General features: G+C 42.3%; 2 protein-coding genes across 2 annotated transcripts in view; one reads left to right on the top strand and one right to left on the bottom strand.

Annotated features, from left to right (window-relative positions):
- LOC119532515 (zinc finger protein 705F-like) overlaps positions 1 to 3,321 on the bottom strand; it is a 55,230-nt gene extending 51,909 nt beyond the window's left edge. Inside the window, exon 1 of the mRNA XM_037834985.1 lies at positions 2,954 to 3,321. The gene's annotated coding sequence lies outside the window, so the exon portion shown is untranslated. The remainder of the gene's footprint in view (positions 1 to 2,953) is intronic.
- LOC119533089 (putative zinc finger protein 705E) overlaps positions 3,230 to 20,852 on the top strand; it is a 244,432-nt gene continuing 226,809 nt past the window's right edge. The window contains exon 1 of the mRNA XM_037835207.1: positions 3,230 to 3,505. The gene's annotated coding sequence lies outside the window, so the exon portion shown is untranslated. The remainder of the gene's footprint in view (positions 3,506 to 20,852) is intronic.

Here is a 20,852-nt window from a genome sequence, read left to right as displayed (position 1 = left end):
AGATATTTTGAGTCATGAGAATTGTTTAAGATGGTGAGTGATGAGGATTGTACAACTAAGGGATGATAATGTGAGATACTGATTAATTATTGTGCTCAGAGCCTATGCCATTGAATGAGGAATTCCCTCCTTTGTCAAATAGTCAAGCCCTCAATTTTTAGGCTTGCTCCTGTGAAACTTATGGTTATAAAGGGGAGGTTAAGCCCACTTATAATTATGCCTAGAGTCACCTCCAGAGAACCTCTTTTGTTGTTTTGCTCAAATGCAGAATTTCGTGTCTCTAAGGACCAACTTTGCAAATAAATCCATCACCCCTGCCACTGACATGGGACAGGGAACCCCACAGGTGAAAAGAGTCTCCCTGGTAATAGGGGACCCAGAATCCAGAAATGAACATGACCCTGGCATCAAGGGCTTGAGAGTTCCCTTTCTGACTAAATGGGGAAAAGAAAGACAATAAACTAAGGTTTTTGGTGGCTAAGAGATTTCAAACACAGTCAAGAGGCTGTTCTGGAGGTTAACTCTTATCCAAGCTTCAGCTCAATATCCTAAATGTCCAAGTATGATAAGCTCAAGTCAACATAGTCCCACAAACCTTATGGAATACCTGGGTCCCTACCTGAGACTATAAAGTTTCATTCACTAAATTTATTCTTCAGAAACTTAAATCACCCAGAGAGCTCCTATTCCAGCTAAGTCCCAAAAACCTAGAGGCAACAGGTTTCTTTCAAGAACATCAACATTTTGTCCCTTTTTTCCCATGTTGACACCCCTTGTCAACATGAACAAGTTAATCTGGTCACTGGCCCTAGACATCCCTAAGATTGGAAAGTGATTTAAACTAGAGGAAGGGGTAGCAACCAGACAAGGGTGAATTTAACAAAGGACCATGAATACTGAATCTCTATATAATTTTCTTTTTCTTAGTTGCTAGGATATTGGATTAGCTAGAAGGAAAGAACTGAAATGGTGTAATTGTAACCCATAAGATTTTTGAAATTTGCTATATAGCAACTTGTTAAATTATAATTTGAAAGTTATCACCTTTTTGTATATATGTAATATTTCACAATAAGGAAATAACTGACACTATGTTACTGTAACCCATAACATTTCTGGAAATTTCCTATATAAGTACTTGTTAATTTGCATTTTGAAAATTATCACCTTTTTGCATATATATTTCACAATAAGTAAATAACTGAAAATGTGGAACTGTAACCCATAATATTCTTTGAAATTTGATTTCTAACTACTTGTTAAATTGCACTTGGAAAGTAATCACTACTATGTAAATATGTTATATTCTACAATAAAAAATACTATTTAAACAGTGAAGTGTTGAGGTTAAGAGTGTAAGCTTTAGAGTCTAACAGTCATGGGTTCAAAATATGAGTTGCCACTTAATGGCAGGGAGCTTTTGGATGTGTTTTAGTATTCACTGGACCTGTTCCCTGATAGTAACAATACAGCAGCAAGCCCAGCTCAAAAGGACAACTAAGGCACTGTTTGTAAAATGAAACTTCTTACCTGGGACTTACTGAATGCACAGCAACACAAAAAAGTAACTGATTTTAAAACAATGAAAATTTAGAATCAGAATTTGTTGAATTACTTTAAGGTTTAATTTAATAGTACACAATATTTTACTTGATATTTTTGACAGGTTATGTTGCATGTTATAATTTATTAGTGTTTTATGGGTGATCAGGAATATATTCACTGAGCATTCAGTGTGTCCTAAAGGGCCCATGACTGAATTCCCAGAAATGTTTCACTTTAAATGGGAAATATGCTGCAGCAAATAGATGCTCAAATGTAGACTTAAATTCTCTAATTTCCATTCATTTCCCCCCTTTGTCCCAATCACTCCAGCCTCAGTAGATTTGGTCACCATTGCACTAACCTTCCCCATTAACACCTCTGTTTTGTCTTTCCACTCTAAAAATAGAAAACCTTGAGATTATCAATTAATAAAAATTAGAAAATACAGATAATCACAAAGATGAAAATTAATATGTTTTATTATTTTATCTATCACTCCAGGAGCAACAAGGGTTGAGTAATGTGGCAACTATCATTTTACCTCTAGCACTCCAGGATGGCTCCTATCTTGGAAAGTGTATTGCAGCATGCCTTTCTCCTGTATAATGTATCAGGGACATCCTTCAGGCCTGTGACTGCATTTGACCCACCCCTCCCACAGTCCTGGTTTACTTGGCAAACCTTCTGTGGGCTGGGCCCCATGGAGTGCTTCCAGATGTTTCTTGAACTAATGCTGAAATGTTTATTTTCCTACCTAATTCTCTGAAATAAATTAAGCCATGAAGTCAGAAGTCTTTCTTTCACACTTTAGAAGCCAGTGCAAAAATCTCCATCTCCCAACCTGTGAGCCTCTTCCCTCCTTCCTATGGCTAATAACCAGCCTTTGATTTGCAACCCCAAACTGCAAACTCCACAAGATAGGGTGGAATTCACTACAGGGCTCACCATTCACGTATTCACTAGACATCTCAAGCCAGGATTTGAACAGTTTGGTAATTACCCAACCATTATTTAACCCTGGTAATGGAGAACCACCAATGCACCCTCAGGATCCTCGAGCCTCACTCTCTTCCTCTCCATTGGGCAGCTTTGCCCGCAGGCCCAGGGTCACGGTGAGGTCAGGCCTGCAGGTGGTCAGGGCAAAGGTCAAAAGCCTGCCACCTGCAGTTCCCGGGATCAGGAAGTCGCTGCCACCTGGCGCCCTCCAACTCCTTGATCAGGGACCCCTGGGGTGGAAGAACAAGCATCCCCAGAGGGGCATCTGCTCAGACCCGTCTGGCCCCATCTTTGGGGTCTGGGTTTACGAGGTGTCCCCCGCCCCCTCTCCCATCCAGGTCCTGGAAGCCAGAGGTGGGGGCGGGGGTAGAGAGCAGTGGGTGTCAGGGGCTAAGTTCAGCTGATAACCTACCTCAGGCCTCTTTGAAACCAGCGTCTCCAGAGCCAGCTTCGGCTCCCTGAGTAACTTGGGGCCAAGGCAGTGGGGGCTGTCCAAGGCTCATCACCTCCTCCACGCACAGGCTGCTGGAATGGGGGTTCTGGCGTTCCCCGCCCTCCTTACCGCGGGTTAGGATTTCGGCACTTCTGTTCAACTCAGGGCGCTAAGGCCGCAGGGGTTCCCAGGGTGGGGACGCAGAGAGGATGCTGTGTCCAGGGGCTCTGGTGGGAAGTGGCCAACCCCTTCCAGTAGGAAACCCAACTCCACCAGCTCAGCAAACTGCCAAGCTCATCCCCGGCGCCTCCGCCCCTCCCAGCACCGGAAGCTCCGGGACCCGAGACGATAGGCGGGGCCGGCCCTCTCGCGAGGGACTGGAGCGCAGGCGCGGCCCACAGGGTAACGTCTGCGACCCCGTGACCCCTCTGGTGGCCCCACTTTGGCGCCCAGGCCTTCACTGACGGCGCAGGTAAAGGCCCCTAGGCTGCAGAAGTGGCGGTGGGGAGTAGCCAAGCCCTGGAGACCCGGGTGAGTACAGACACGGGCAGCTGTGTGCGTGTGTGTTGTGTGGCGGCCGACGTAGCACGCAGAGGTGGGAGCGCCCAGGCCGGGTGCAGCAGGGAGTTCACCGGCCTGCTGAGTCGCGGGCGAGCCCCGACAGGTATTGGGGTGCCGGGCTGGTGGGAGTCCTCTTTGCCAACGCTCCCAGCAAGTTTTCTCTACTCTGTCCGCCTCCCCTCATAAATACCCAAGTCAAAACCAGGGTGGCCCCAGATTAATCCATTTCTGATCTTAAATTCCGGGTTCTTGGTCAGACTGCCCATGTGCAGTGTAGGCCTGGCCTCCAGCGTTGTCTCCTCATCCCCCCTCTAGCTGCTCCCAAGTGTCTGGTGGGGAGGAGTCTGTGCTTAAGGAAACAGGGTCCTGAGGAGCCCTCCCTGCGGTGGGAGGCCCTGGAAACTTTGCTCCTTTGAGGAGGGGGCCTGGGGTCTTCTTCTCCCTATCAGGAGTCCAGAGCCTTCTGCAGTCAGTGGGATGCTGTTACCAGACCAAGGCAATGGATTCTTTTATCCTGTGTGCTCAAATAACCAATTCCTGAGACACTGGGGTTTCAAAGAGAGAAAGACTTTTATTGCTAGGCAGGAAGCAGAACAGATAGCCTGTCGGTCCAAAATCTGTCTCCCCAAACTGCAGTAATTTTGATAGTTTTAAAGCATGAAAAGATGGGGAGATTTTAGGATAATGAGTACAGTGGCCCCCAGATTATGTAATTAGAGGTGATCTAATTATTGTGCTTGCACAGAATTGATTACATGGTTAGTCACAGAACATATGTAAGAAAATGGTGCCCTTCATGTGATGATGGGTGTGATTTTTAGTATTATAATGAGGTATAGGTGACTTGTAGGTTAAAGTCTAAGCTACTGTGCATGTCAGGCAGACCCATTTTTGTTAGATCCAGCTTCCATTACCTAGATAACTTTGAACTTGTGGTGGGTTGGTTCTTGCTGACCCAAGACCCTTCATTAATAAACACCAGGGGCTGTCTTTTGTGGTCATAAGGCTTTGGAGTTAAAAAGAATAAATGGGTGCAAGTGGAAGTTAGTCACAAGGTTTTTGCAATCATAAGGGCACAAGATAAAGGCTATACCTTCATTATGAGAGATCAAGGCAGCTGGATTACAATTCAGGTTTCAGGTATTTCCTTCTATCTTCTCTAGTATACCAGAAAGTAAAAAGCAATATCTATGTAATGGTTCAGTAATCATCAGTCCTTAAATCTTAACTTCTCAGTTACAATGTGTGGACCTGCATGGCTGCCCAAGGGTGGCTGCTAAAAACCCTGAGTCAGGGTCTGGGAACTGTTGGGCCAGTAAAGTCTGAGAAGCAGGGGATCTGGAGACTAGTGAGTCTCCCTTGTGGGGGTGAGATGGAGAGGGAAGGAGGAGCAGCAGCAGGGCTTGGAAAGAACCAGCCCAGGAATTCCAAGGGCAGTGTTCAGGGACAGCCAGTTTGGAGAGAATGGGAAAGAGCAGACCACACATGGCAGCAGGACAGACAGAGCCTGCCACCTGCCCTCTTTGGACACTAGGTTCTTGCTGCCTTTTGGAATGCAGTTTGGCATTATCAATGAAAACTGTTGAGGTCCATATTAATTTTGTTAATTCTCCACTTTAATTTCAGTTCTACAGGTCTTCTGTGGAAATAGTTCAGTTGTAAATAGAAGTGTTGTGTTTGAAAAGGCAGGCACCAGGATGCCACCTATGTGTCCATAGTGGGGACTTGCTTCAACCTCCTCTAGTCCTCCATTGTGGACAAAGACTTGTGTGCCATTGTCAGGCAGACTGAGGGTGACACAGGCAATGGTCTGTCTGTCTCTGAGTTTAAAATGGGTGTGTGTGCACATAGATTTGTATAAACTGAGGAAAAATTCAGAAATCCTGAGAATCCAACCAACTAGGGCTTAGCTCTGCAGGAACCAAGTAGATGGTCCATGGGGGAGAACACATGACTCCCCAGGTGGCAGAGTAGCCTTCTGGTTTAGATGAGTTCTGTGCCCAGGCATGGAGGCCAGCCTGCTGGGGTTACCACCTTGCAACCTTTGGATGTTTCCATGACTCTGAACTGGATGTCCTAACCTTCCAAGTGGGGAAGCTCTAGGAGTCATCTCACATGCTCCTGTGAAGGAAACTGGATTAAAGCTCCCATGCAGGACCTGTCCCTGCCAGGATCCACAAGCAGCACTGCTAATGGGGGCTTTCCTTTCTTGGCCTATCTATTTCATTGGCTGGACAAGGACAGCTTTTGCTTCTTCATGTGTTCCAGTATTTGTCAAGTAAAATTTTGTTTCTTTTTCCAAAATCAAAATGCTTATATGCAGATGGTGATAGTAGTCTTGCAGCTTTAGTTTTTCCCTTACTGAAATGGAAATGGCATCTGCCAACCCTAGCCAGGGTGCTTCCTAAGTACATGGGAAGGCATGTATGTGACTTCTGTGGCAGATGCCAGGAAAATCCTGGTGAGGCAGACAGCAGCCCCCATCAAGCTGAGAGCCCAGAGAAGGAGTCAGAGAGAAACCCAATTGCAAACTGTAGGATGAGGGTGGAGGATGTGAAGTGCAAAGAGTGTTCAGGTGGAGCTGTGTGGTTAGGGCACCAGGGTCAGCAAGGCCAACAGGGGCAAAGGAGAGGTTCAGACCCAGAGGTGAGCTGTGAAAGGTGACCCCAGCACCTGTGTAGTGCTCAGAGTTCCTAGAGGACTGCATTCTTTAGAGGATTGGGAGGAAATTCTCCAGGGCATCTGGCACCCCTCACCCCTACCTTTCTGAGGTGGACTTCTGTGACTCTGAGGCAACATGTGGAAATTGAGGATGGGGAGGGTGTGGCTGGTGCCATGTGCATGGTGTGGTGATCTGGCTGGTGATGCTGAGACTGTTCCCCCTGCTGGCAGCATGGGACCTTGGCCTGAGATGTGTTTCAGCGCTACCTGGCACTGCTGTAAGAGAGCAGAGATGCCTGCCCATGAGCCCTGGAGCTGGTGGCACTTGTAGGAAGGTTGTGCTGGGACCTGCAGGATGACCTGGTCAAGGTGGAGCCCTTGGTGGAGACTCTGCTGGAGAGCTGAACCTGCCTGCACCTAGTGGACAGTGTGGACATTTTGCCAGTGTTTGCATGCATGCTGGCCTGGCAGGAGTAACCACAGGCTGCTTGCAATCTCCTAGAGGTAGGCCTGGGCTGGATGGGGGAGGGCGGAGGGGAGCAGAGCTGCCCTGAGTGCAGGCCAAAAGGTGCACAATGTGTACAGGTAGCTCATCCCAGGTCCCAAGTCCCTGTCTTCACTTGACAGCAAACTTGACCTGTGCTGGTGTGACACTATTGATGGTCTCTGTTTACCCACTTATCTGATGATTTGTGATGTAAATAAGTGTGGGGTTGACTAAGGGATGCTGGCCCAGATGATGCTGGAGTGGTGCAGGTTATATGGTGTATGCCTTGTATACCTTCCTCAAATCTTAAGACACTTTTTATTGTGAAATATATATACAAGAAAAGTGATAAATTTCAAAATGTAGTTTAACAGGTAGTTATAGAGCAAATTTCAAAGTATGGTATGGGTTACAGTTCCACAATTTCAGTTATTCCCTTCTGGCTGTTCTAATACACTAGAAACTAAAAAAGAAATATCTGTATAATGATTCAGCAGTCATTTAGTAAGCCCATCTCCCCTCACATCAACACCAGCAGACTAGAGTAAAAGCTGCTTTGGCTATGAGAATAGCAGAAGGGAGAACAAGAAAAATAGGCTATTATTGAGAATGAAGGCATGTGTGTTCTGTGCAGACTTGCACTGTGGATATGAGGAGGCTGGGTGAGCTAGTATGCTGGACAGACTGCAGGAGGCTGGAATGATTCCCTCCTGATGCTTTTCATGGCTTTTTATTCCCTCCTCTAGAGTGTGGGTGGGACCTGTGACTTATTTGTAGCCCATAGAATATGTCAAGGCTGAAGTAATTTTGCAGATGGAATTAAGGTCCCAGATCAGTAATTTTGCTTTAGTCAAAAGTGAGATTGCACTGGATTAACCAGAGTTAATCAGATAAAAGCCCTTCAAAGAGGGACTGGTACCTTTCTGAAGGCAGAAACAATTGAAATACTCTTTCCAGGAGGGTACCTTCATTCTAAACTCAAAATAATTTTTTAGAGGTCAGTAGTCAGCATAATCTGAATGATAAGCAAGCATACAAAGAAAGATATGCATTTTAAAAGGTTTTGATATCCTTATTTGAAAATTGATTCTCAAAATTTTGAGAATAAACAATTTTTGACAAAGATTAATGGAATGTGTTGGTGTTCCATCATTTTTTTAAAAAATACAATGATTTAACTTTATATGAATTTTGAAATTCATGAAAGTGTTTTCTTAGTTTTGTTAAAGTTTTTATAGCATATTGGCTTTATGAATATGTTGATTATTATTGAACAAGGGTGCAGTTACAAATAAGCTTTATAATGTTGTTTAACAACTATTAAATTAGAGCATTTGAGAGGATTTTGCTGTTTGCCATTTTATGGCTGCCTTTTATGCCAGCATTTTTTATGTGCTTTAAGGCAGCTTCCTTGGTAGGTTTGGGACATATTAGGAGGAGATGGGTTAAAGCTTTTTCTTTGTGATTACAAGGAGAAGTTTTTCTAATGAAATTAATTATTTAGCAAAGTATTCTCTTATTATTATTATTTTTTAATGTAGTGTGTTAACTTAATACTGTTAAATATTTGAGGTTTGATGACAAGTTGAAGTGAAGATATTTTCTTTATATATTCTAGGTTTATTACAGTGATTATTAAGTAATTGATGGATATATTTATTTGGGGCATGGATAACTTAGAAAACAAATAATATTTTTATACATTTACAAAGTATTTAATATAAAATAAGTAAACATAATTTTATTTACTGGCTGAATAAGGCTGTTAAAGGGACTTTGTGCTCATGTTACAGGTTTGTTTGTTACACTTTAAACCTATGGTTTCTATTAGAAAAGGCCTGAGCCTCATCAGATCATCATTTAGCCAGTTTGGGTTTTATTAAGTAATCTCCCATTCAAATAAGAATATAGAGACAGACAATAATTTAAACATGAAAGATGCTTAGTACAAGAATTTAAATAAACAATCAAGGACATAATAATGTTAACATGAAGTGCAAGAAGTTATTTTGATAAAAGAGATTTTTTGCATCCTACACTTATTGTTCAGAAAAATACTTCTATAACATTTTATTAAGAAATAACACCAGAATAATTTAAGGAAACTTTTTCTTAGTAAAAACAGCAGGAGACCTTAATGTGAGGAGCTTGCAGTATGGTGAGGAATGTTTATATTTTGTGAATTATTAGGCACATACCCACAACATTGCATATTAGTGCTTTGGGTGGTGCTTAAAATATTTAATGCTATTTTGTTTTATAAAACCACTTTTTTCTTTAAGTTTTGAGGTTTGGTTGTTAATCAGTGTTATTACTAGTTTTCACCATTTTTTTAGCTTTGACCACAGAAATAATTGTTTTTACAGCCTTTTTACAGCTTTCTGTACCTATCTAAGTTTTATCCCACATTTCTATCCTTCCAGGCTTTATTTTATATTCCTAAACAATCAGTCATTTAGGACAAAGCTACTTGCCTTTTTCCCTTAATTAGAAAAACATTCTTTATACAGTCTATACAACATGCTATTACCACTAAAATGAAACTTGTTAGAATGATGCTAAATATTCAAAATAAAACATTCTTTATAGAGAGAGGGAGTCAAAGTTCTCATTATCAGATTTCTTAGTAGAGATATTATTTTACAACATTGGTTTGACAGTTTGCACTTTTGCTGATTTTTTAAATTGTATTAGTTTCTTTTGATGTCCTTTCAGTAATTTTAGGTTTTTGCAAGGACCCTTTTGACTAGGTTCTTTTTGACTTCTTAAATTTAAAAATTGATAGGCTAGCATATTTACATTATTATATTTTTTAATTGCTTTGGAAGCTATGATATTAAAGCAGAGGTGGAAGTTCTGCATATATTTTTAAGCTGTAACTTTTCTTTTAACTTACAGATTTTGTTGTTTTTCTTGATACTGTTTGCTATAGCTAGCCATTTCACACATAAATGCCAGCTGGCTGCAGCTATAGCTCATTAATAATTTTAATGACACTTTTTAAATTTAGGCCAATTATTAAGGATAGTTTTTAGGGAAGATGTAACTGGCACATTTTGAGAGTTTCCCATGGCTGAACAACAGCAAAAGAAATTATAAAGACAAAACATAGGAGTAGGAGCTGTTTAAATGTAACTGTTTTTTTTCACACAAATGCAAATTGTGCAAACTGCACAAAATTTAAAAGGAGAACTATAAATCTGGGGTTACAGTTAGTGGGGCTCAAATCCACTGAGGTTGCATGCACAACCCTTGAATTAACTTAATTAGCCTTACTAGACAGTAGACTAATTAAAACAAAAGAAAGCAAAGTGAACACAATAAACAAAAAATTACACACTTACCAAGCACAGGGAAAGTCTCAATTGCAAAGTTACCTTAACTCAGATGCATTTGGTGTTTGTGGCAGGCACTTTCACCTGGACTTCTGAGTCCCGGTACTCTAGGAAAAATTTCTGGACAGCTGAGGGGAGCTCCACAGCCCATGAGACATGAATTAGGGCATTTTAAAACATGGTTTTAAATAGGCTTACCTGATCTCAGTTTTGTTAGGGGAGAGGGAAATTTTTAAGTAAGTGACTTGTGGCTTAGAAAACTGTTTTTTATCTTTGGATTTATTGATTTCTTGGTTATGCTAGGCCCATGCTCAGAGCTTGTGCTGCATTTTCCTGCCCAGGAGAGGCAGGCTGGAGCAGGAGATGAGGGGGAGGGGTGCACAGGCAGCAAGCGGGCTGCCTGGGTGGTGGGGTGAGGTGAGGACAGGGTGGCAGTGATGGGATGAGAAATGGGGGGAGGGGCTAACAGTGATGGAAGGGGAGCAGAAGGGGTTAGAGAAGAGTTACAAGGGGGATGATTTGCAGGGCTAAAGAAGAGAGGCTGCTTAAAGGCTTTTCAGGGCCAACTTTTGTAGAGAGGAAAGCAGAAGACTCAGAAGGATTTTTTGTGAAGGAGGAGGATTTGGTAGGAGATGACAGAGTGGCATAAGAATAGCTGGGACCAAACAGTTTAGAAAGCTTAAGATTAAAAGCTGCAGACCACTTGTTGTGCCAAATAAAATTATTTAGGTCAGCGAGAATTTGCCAATTGAAAGTGCCATTTTTCTGGCTAATGTTTTTGTTGTTCTAAAGGATATGACAGACAAATTGTATTGGTTCTACTTCCCCTTTTTATTGAAGTTTAAAATTCTGAGGGGGCAGATTTAGGGGGAAATTTAGTTTTGGTGCTATTGAAAAGTGACTGTATATTACCTATGATTATCTAAGAAATTTGACAGGGTTGTGATTCGTTAGGGAACTTTGCTTGTCAGAGGCTTATGGAGATCACCCATGGGCAGACCCATGGTTCTCTGGTCCTTTAGAGGCTTACAGAGACCACCCAAAATGTTTCTGAAATGAGACTAACAGCCCAGACCCATACAACCTGGTCTCAACAACAAAGCAGGCATCCCCAGTTTGTCATTGGGGGTCAGGAAATGCATGCAGTCTTTCACCCAAGTCATCCCCTGGGTTACTTTGACTGCTGCAATGGGGAAAGACACTCACAGAGTGTCAGAGAGTTTTGACTGAGCACTCAGGTTTCCTAGGCTTATGAAGACAGGTGCCATGTTAAAGTGGCCTGTAGTGCCACACTAAGGTGGGTCAGGATGTCCATGGGACATCAAACAAAACTCCTGAGGGGGGATCTGGGCAGAAAGATGTCACTTACCTACCTAGGGCCAAATTAGTTGTAGATGTTTGAGAGCCATGAGGGTGAGCTGGCATCATGTCAAGGTGGTTTGAGTTGATGGACTCAAGCCACTGAATGCATGGAAACCTGAACAGCTATGTGGTTCGGGGAACGGAGTTGACTGGGAGGCTGCCCCATTGCCCTGAGGGGCCAGGAAACTTAAACCTCAGTCAAACCACCATCCTAGGTCTTCAGCACAAAACATTAGGTCATTCAGGAATCCACACAACGCAGCGAGTCATGGTTTAAGTAGTGAATTTAAGGTTTATTAGAGGAAGAAAGCAGAAGAAAGCAGGTGGGAGCCATCAGAAAAGAAAGGAAAAAATGGCTCTGGCCCTCTCTGAGAGCAGCATTTTAAAAGGAAAAACCCACATTGGGTGTTGGGGGGGAAGGGTTCTGCTGAGTGTGTTCTGGGCCTTGATTGGGTGAGTGCTATCAGTTTCTGCTGACTGGTTACTAGGGTTTTAACACACTACTCTTCTTTGATGTGCACTGTATTATCTATGTGGAGTTAGTAGGCCTTTTGGCTTGTTTATGGTCATTCATCTTATGCACATATCTGATCTTCCCTTGTCAGACCCCTGGGGTCTAGGTACCACTGTGACTGGGATTTCTAAAACAACCTTCAACCCTTAGTTTATGGTGCACCTGGTATCTATGAGATAAGCAGCAGGGCCCCTGGATCAAACATTCCTTCTATATGTTAGACTCTTTTTTCTGAGGTCTGACACACAAGTTGTAACATGGTTACTTCAAAAAAAAATCCTTAATTTGGAGTTCTGATTTCTGTTCAAAGCAATAGACCAGCTTTCATAGCAAAATTGTTAAAAGTGTTTCAAGACTCTTCAACATCAACTGGTGCCTGCATTCTAATTACCGGCCATAGTCTACAGGAAAAACAGAATGTGTGAATTAAACTTTAAAAGACAGCCTCACCAAAATCTGCTTGAGAAATTGGACAAATCTCTACCTATTGCCCTCTTGAGAATAAGATTAGCACCCTGAAGTGGGCTGGGTTTGAGTCCTTTAAAATAACATTTAGAAGGCCATTTCTAAAGGTTAAATAATCAGGTAACATGCATCCCAGTTCAGAATTAACTACAATTCAATATGTAAAGTTCTTAAGGACTACTTTAGATGAAATTAATAATTAAGATTTTAATGCTTTAAATTCCCCACAGGTGTACACCCTAAACCATTGCCAGCCTAAGAATTACATCTGGGTCTACACGTAAAACAACCAGTATCTACAGGTTCAATTAAATTCTCAATGGGCTAGGCCTTATTTAGTGTTACTTGTTACTCATTTTTTCTTAAGTTGCAGGAAATAAAGCCCTGGAATTCACCATACCAGAGTCAAGTTACAACTTTTCCAGGGTGAAGACACACTTCCTGTTAAACAAAAACTGTAGTAAAAGTAAATTCTCCAGAAATACAGTCATGGTTATAGACTCTTTTCAAACCATACTTACAATCTTCCTAATTGTTATGTCTACTCTTGTCCTAGACAAATACCTCTTATCTCTATGTACTCAAATAATAACTCAAGTATGTGTGAAACACTTTTCATTTTCCAAAACTCTGGCTAAGAATGATCCATGATGACTTGAATGTAGAGGATATAAGGAATGTTTTTATTAGAGTGAAAAAGAAAGTAGTTTTGTCCTAAATATCTGGTCATTTCAGAATGTGGGACAAAAACCTGAATGGAGGAAGAAAGTTGCAGAAAGTTTACAGAAAGGGAAATTTATTTCTGTGGTCAAGGTAGAAAAATGGTAAAGACTAGTCATATCACTACTTAATGGTAAAACCTCACCACTTAAAAGAGGTGGTTTTCAAAACCAAATGCCAATAAATATTCTGGCTGCCACCAAAGGTGGTACTTCTGCTCTGATTAATGTTCAATGCTGTATGAATGTGCCTAATAATTCACATAATGTAACCCTTTTCATCTTCCAGAGCTCTGACTAAGAATAATCCATTCTACCCCATAAGAAATTGACAATTTCTATAAGTTATAAGTCAAATGTTTCACCAGGCAACCCCTTAATTACTTCACCCCAATGGTCTAACCCCTTAATTACTTCACCCCAATGGTCATCAAATAGCAGCCAGACCACCAATGGTCAATTCCCAAGACTGGAAATGAATATTATTTTAAGGGGGAAATTACAATGATTACTTTTAAAATGTAATCAAACTGTAAGCAAGAAATTGTAAAATATAACCTTCAAAGCTGGAGACAGCATGTAATGGAAGTGCCTATTCTCACAAAGGGGCAATTTGTAAATGTAAAGTGTGCAAACATATATAAATGTAAAGTTTGCACCTTTCCCAGGTGTCAACTAGAAAACAGGAGATAATATATTACTGAAGTTCTCCAAACCTGTTGCATGTTAACTAAAATAATTGACTCCCTTTGTCTCTAATGGGTTTAGCCAATTAAAAATCAATGGGACTCTAGGGCAAGATGGCAGCATAGAGAAGAGTGGAAGCTAAGTAGTCCCCCTGGAACAACTACAAAAAAACAGAAACAACTAGTAAATAATCCAGAATAACTGCGGGGGAACAAACAAGACCATCCACTCATCATACACCAACCTGAATTGGGAGGAATGCCTGAGAACACAGCATAAAATCTGTAAGTAAAACCTACAGAACCAAGTTGTGAGACCCCCTCCCCCATAGCCCGAGCTGCAAAGCCTCATGGTGCCAGAGAGAAGCTCTCTCCCAGCAAGCAAATATAGCTCAGCTGAGCTCCAACTGGGGTTTTAAGTAGCGAGTGTGAACTGCTCACTACAGGTACACATCCCCAAAGAAACAGACAGAGGCTTTGGGTGATGACTGACCTGGGAGAGCTGGAGGGTCACCTTGGACTAGCTCTGAAGGGGACTATCTGTTTCTTTTTTGGCTGAGTGGAGAAAGCCCCAGTCATTTTCAGTTTCCAGGGCTGTGACTCAGGGAAGGGTGGAGACAGCACAAGCAGAGAGCGAGACCATTGAAATGCTAATGACCTCCACCTGAGGGGCCTGTCTTCTCTAGGAAGAAAGGGGTGGGGCCCTTTCCATTCAGAACCAGACCCCAGAGCCTGGGGGAACATGGCCACAAGTCCTCACACCAGTCAAGAATTATAGGCTAACAGGCATCACTGGGCAGAAAAGCACAGTGACCCAAGGCATCAAAGGGTGGAGCAATTTTCTAAGACACACCCACAGGGAAACCAGATACTGAATATTTCTTCCCTCTGGGACTTGAGCCTGTTCTGGTCTGGGAAAATCTGATTTGGATAACCAAGGAAACCATGCCTAGACAACAGAAAATTACAACCTACACTAAGAAAAACAAAGTTATGGCCAAGTCAAAGGAACAAATGTACACTTCAACTGAGATACAGGAATTTAAACAACTAATGCTAAATCAATTCAAAAAGTTTAGAGAAGATATTGCAAAAAAGATAGAGGCTGTAAAGGGAGCACTGGGCATGTATATGGCAGAAATCAATAGTTCAAAAAAACAACAAGTAGAATCTATGGAAATGAAAGGCACAACACAAGAGATGAAAGACACAATGGAAACATACAACAGCAGATCTCAAGAGGCAGAAGAAAACACTCAGGAACTGGAGAACAAAACACCTGAAAACCTACACTCAAAGGAGCAGATGGAGAAAAGAAAGAAAAAATATGAGCAACGTCTCTGGGAACTCAAGGATGAAACAAAGTACAATAATGTATGTATCATTGGTGTCCCGGAAGGAGAAGAGAAGGGAAAGGGGGCAGAAGCAATAATAGAGGAAATAATTAATGAAAATTTCCCATCTTTTATGAAGGACATAAAATTACCGATCCAAGAAGTGCAGCATACTCCAAACAGAAGAGATATGACTAGGCCTATGCCAAGACACTTAATAATCAGATTATCAAATGTCAAAGACAAAGAATCCTGAAAGCAGCAAGAGAAAAGTGATGCATTACATACAAAGGAAGCTTCATAAGACTATGTGCGGATCTCTCAGCAGAAACCATGGAGGCAGGAAGGAAGTGGTGTGATATATTTAAGATACTGAAAGGGAAAAACCGCCAACCAACAATCCTGTATCCAGCAAAGCTGTCCTTCAAATATGAGGGAGAGCTCAAAATATTTTCTGACAAACAGACAATGAGAGACTTTGTGAACAAGACACCTGTCCTACAGGAAATACTAAAGGGAGCACTACAGGGTGATAGAAGACAGGAGTGTGTAGTTTGGAACACAATTTTGGGAGATGGTAGCACAACAATGTAAGTACACTGAACAAAGGTAACTATGAATACGGTTGAGAGAGGAATGTGGGTAGCATGTGAGACACCACAAGAAAGGAGGAAAGATAATGACTGGGACTGTGTAACTTGGTGAAATCTAGAGTATTCAACAATTGTGATAAAATGTACAAATATGTTCTTTTAGGAGGGAGAACAAGCAAATGTCAACCTTGCAAGGTGTTAAAAATGGGGAGGCATTGGGGGAGGGATGCAATCAGCATAAACTAGAGAGTGTAACTAATAGAATCATTGTATTATGCTTCCTTTAATGTAACAAAGGTGATATACCAAGGTGAATGCAGATAAGAGGGGGGAATAGGGGAGCCATGTTAGACACTTGACATTGGTGGTATTGTCTGATTCTTTATTCTATTTTGATTAAAGGTTATTTTTCCTTTTGCTGCTTCCTAGCTATCATTTTTTTTCCTCTTTCTTTTGCCTCTCTACCTTCTTTCACTCTCCCTCCTGCCTTGTGGAAGAAATGTAGATGCTCTTATATAGATAGTGGTGAATGTGGTGAACACACAAATGTATGACCATGCAGAAAACCATCGATTATTTACTTGGGATGGAATGTATGGTGAGTGAACAAAACCACATTAAAAAAAAAATGGGTTGATGACAAAACCTTGGGGGCAATATACTGAGTGAAATAAGCCAGACACATTAGGACAATTATTGCAGGGTCTCACTGATAGGAACTAATTATAATATGTAAACTCATAGACATGAAATATAAGGTACCAAGATGTAGAACAAGGCTTAAGAATGGGGAGTGGTTGCTTAGTTTGAGCAGAATGTTCAATTAGAATGAACTAAAATGTTTGGAAATGAACAGGGGTGTTGGTAGCATGATGTGAGAATAACTAACAGTGCTGGATGGTGTGTGAATGAGGTGGAAAGGGGAAGCTCAGAGTCATATATGTCACCAGAAGGAAAGTTGGAGGTCAAAAGATGGGAATGTATAAAACTGAATCCTATGGTGGGCACTGTCCATGATCAACTGTACAAATAGTAGAAATCACTTCCACGAACCAGAACAAATGTATGACAATACAATTAGAAGTTAATAATAGAGGGGCATATAGGGAATAACTATATACCCATTACAAACTATATACTACAGTTAGTAGTATTTCAACAATTTTTCATAAACAGTAACAAATGTACTATATCAATACTACGATTCAACAATTGAGGGGGGTTGGTTAGGGATGGGGAGGATTAGAGTTTCCTTTTCTGTTTTTCTTTTTTCATCTTTCACTTTATTTCTTGTCTGGAGTAATGAAAAGTTTCTAAAAATTGAACAAAAATTAAGTGTAATGGATGCACAGCTGTATGAGGGTACCCAGGGGCAAGTGATTGTACACTTTGGATCTTTGGATAATTGTATGGTGTCTGAACAATCTCAATAAAAATGAAAAAAAAAATGTATGGGAGACTGCCCCAAACCTCCCAGATAGATGGTTCTTTTGTCTATCACTCTTTTTGCATGTTGGCTGAATGATTATCTCTTTTTATCTCTGAACCTGGGTATAAAACTCAATTGGAGAAACACTTCAGGGATGCCAGTTTGGGAAAATTCCCCATCTTCCCACTAAACTAAACCATAAACTAAACCATATTTTCCTCTTCAGCCTGGTTCAGTATGACTTCTATTAGCTGCACCAAGCAACAAACATATTTGGGGAGTGTCCTTTCAATTTTAATTGGTATTGTGTTGAATGTATAAATCAGTTTAGGTACATCAAATTAAGCTCTTTAGGCAAAAATCAAATTATGCCATTTAGCTCTGACTGTTCTCCCCATAGCCATCCATGGACAGCACAGATCCCTTGAATCAGGCTACATTTCCATAAAACAGAGTACATTTGGCTCCTATACCTACTAGTGTTAACATTTTCTGTTAGTTGGTAAGGAACCAGTAAATGGTTACTTCTATATATGGTCTCTGATCCCAGGGGTCCTTCACTATTTTTTGCATCTTTGGAGCTTGACCTCCCTCCTAAGGAATAGGGAAAGGGGCTTACCCCAACTCCTGGGAGAGCAGAGGTTTCTGACTTCCTTTCTCCCTCAGAGGATTGGGAGCTCACTTTAGTAATTTCTGGCCCCTAGGCAGTTTGCTCCATAGTTTTACTAGGACTGTATCTGGTTGCTTATCTATGGTTTCTATTTCTTTGCCTACAGTGATGAGATTCACCCACCTCTGCTTAGGGGATACCCAATTACAGCAGTAAATCTCATGGGAGCCTTTCCCATTGCCCTTACTCCCACCCCCTTCTATGCACCCTCTCCTCCTCCCTGAGGTCAGCTATGGCCTGAGCAGCAAGGCAAATGTGCTGTTATACCAGCAGACTTAGGATAGACATGAGAGGCCCATAGTAATGGTTGACAGCACCATGCAATATCATGTTTTCCATTCCTATGGTAAAATCTTCAGTGTCAAGACCTACAAAAACTATGGCATAAATGGTGTGCTTCATTCCAAGCCCCCTTAAAATGTCTTGTAGCTCCTCCATAGTTTACCAGTTGGGGATATTGTGTAGATATATTCCCTTCATTGGGTCATGCAGCCTTACACATGTCAATCAGCCACACCAATAAGGAGGTGGTTCTCCCATTGACTGAGGTAGCACACAAGCATTTTCATAGAGAAGGGTGGGTGGAAATAGATGCCAATTTACTCATCTCTATGCCCAGAAAGTACTTATTCCCTCTGTTCTGTTCCCCATAACCTCAGAAGCCATTTGGATAGGGACTCCCCATATATTGTCTATACTGCTGCCCCAAATTTTCCATTTCTGCCATGGTACACTCTTATAGTAATATGTAATTTCTGTTCAGGAGGCTGCAATTGCTGAGCCCAGGCAGTTGATCTTGTGATGCCTTCCATTTCTGTTGTATTATGGGGCACACCTGTCAGGGCTCATCTTCCTCCACCTCCCATCCTTCCTCCCCTTCCAATTCTGGGAGGAGTCTATGGGGTCCCATGTTTTGGTGTCCCATATGGAGTAGCTAAATTCCTCCATGCTTGAGCCCCAGGAAACTTACAGACATTGACTTGGGCATATCTGCATGCCTGAGTCTTTAGCTGATTGTCCACTCAGAGCAGGTGATCAGTTAAAATGTCCTTCATTTCCACCTGGGCATATCTCTTTCCAGTTTTACTTTCTCCTCTAAATGGCATGCAGTAGCTTTCACTGCTTGTTCTGCCTTGGTAGCCATCTGTGGGGCTCCTAAAAGGGGCCATGCTATGACTGCCAGTATTTGCAGTCCCTTTTCTTTTTTCTCAAATTTAATTATCCTGGTATCCCCTGCAAAACAGTTAGCAGCCCTGCCAGTTTCCAGGGCATTCCCATACTCTCAAAGCAGCCCCATTCATCCAGGAGGGTATCTACCCCTCCTCACATGGATGATAGGGGCAATTTGGGATTGCCTCCATGGATTCCCCCTTCTCAGGACCCAGACCCGCTATGGCCAGTGGCTTTTGGGCCTCCTGCCTGGCTCACCAATTGTTCCAACACAGCTTATCCCTAAGACCGAAGGGCACACCAGGCAGAGAAGGAGATATTGTTTTAATTGGTACTTTACAGGAGATGATGGTTTCATGGTTGTGGCTGGCAATGGAAAGTGAAAGACAAAGAAAAGAGAAAGATAAGTGCCAGAGGAGGTGGCTTAGAAAGACTTAGGTCCACAGAGTGTGACAATGGAATTTCAGCATGGTCTCCTGAAGCCTGGGAATTAACACTGATCAAGGGAAGGGAGTTTTACATCCCCCCACCCATGGAGGATTGGTTGACCTTGACATCTGTCCCATTCAAGTAGGTGTCTACATGCACTGAAAATGGAGGAGGGCATGGGACTGTGGGACCTCACACACCCACACTTAGTCCCAACTGATTAATCCAAAAGTTGGAGATTACAACTGTTCTAGTGGATTGTGTAGGCTTAACAAATGCATCATTTTATTACAGACAACATCCTGGGAAGGACATATGAAAGTTATGATAGTGTTTTGGTGGGCAATGGAGCTTGTTGAATGGTGGGAAAATGACAGGAATGGAAATTTTATATGTATACACTCATTTATTGCTGGAATTTTAACCCTGTGCACCAAGCAGCTTTCAAGAATATGAATAAAAAAAGCATTGAGAAAAGAATAAATGTCCAAGGAAGGGTATAACAGCAAAATGGGTCTGCACTGCCAACCACAGCCCACACCCAACATCTGGAGGCAGTTTCAGTGTGCAGGCCAGTGCAGCAGGGTGGCTCCACACAGCAGAAGGTGAAGAAGGTGTGGTGGAATGTGTCAGCCTGGCAGTACCCTGGAGCATACAGCTGCAGCAGGAAGGCAAGTAGGTACCCACACAGGCTGAAGGCCAGCTCCATAGGGCCATGTTTCAACCCAGCTTAACCTTAGAACTGAAGATACACTAGGCATGGAGTTAGACATGAATTTAGTAGGACTTACTTAGAGGAGATGATTTGTTCCACAGCAGTAGAGGCCAGGAAAGATGGAAATTAGTGCTTTGCAAAAGTAGGGGGTGACAGGTGGTGGTTTATAAAGGTTAGGACAAGGAGGGTGGAGGGTGTAAAAACAGGGTTTAGGCAAACCCTTGAGACACAGGGTGTGAAGATTTGTTATCAACATTGATTAATGGAGGGCAATTTCTGTGCTCTGTTTACAATGTATTTTTCCTACCCTGGGGACATCTGATGAATTTTAACACCTGTCCTGGTCAAGTAGAAGTCTATGTGAAAACACTATGGAGGGGAGGGGTCCAGTCCCTGGGTCTCCACAGCCTGGCAGCCCCACCTGCACCAGCCATGCCAGCTGCCCATCCAAATTGCTGAGAAAATGCTCACTGTGCATGTGCCACCTCGGGGCCTCCTCTATGAACCACAGCTCCTCTAGACCTGCAGAAGTGGATGCCATCGGGCAGACATGAGATTCAGACATGCAGAATGTCAGGTTTGCTGAGGGAACATAGAGGGTTCAAAGGCAGACTGCCACAAAGTGCCCAGACAGCAGGATGAGGAAAAAGAAACCAGAAGACAGTACTCAACAGGAAGGAGAGACATGAAACAATTTGGAGAGAGGTGAGAAGGCAGGACAAATGGCATAAGCAGGCCTAGGGCCCAC

The sequence above is a fragment of the Choloepus didactylus genome, chromosome 4 (genome assembly GCF_015220235.1).
Source record: "Choloepus didactylus isolate mChoDid1 chromosome 4, mChoDid1.pri, whole genome shotgun sequence".
Classification (NCBI taxonomy): domain Eukaryota; kingdom Metazoa; phylum Chordata; class Mammalia; order Pilosa; family Megalonychidae; genus Choloepus; species Choloepus didactylus.
The sequence above is the reverse complement of the archived record's forward strand: the minus strand, read 5'-3'. Positions and strand labels throughout refer to the sequence as shown.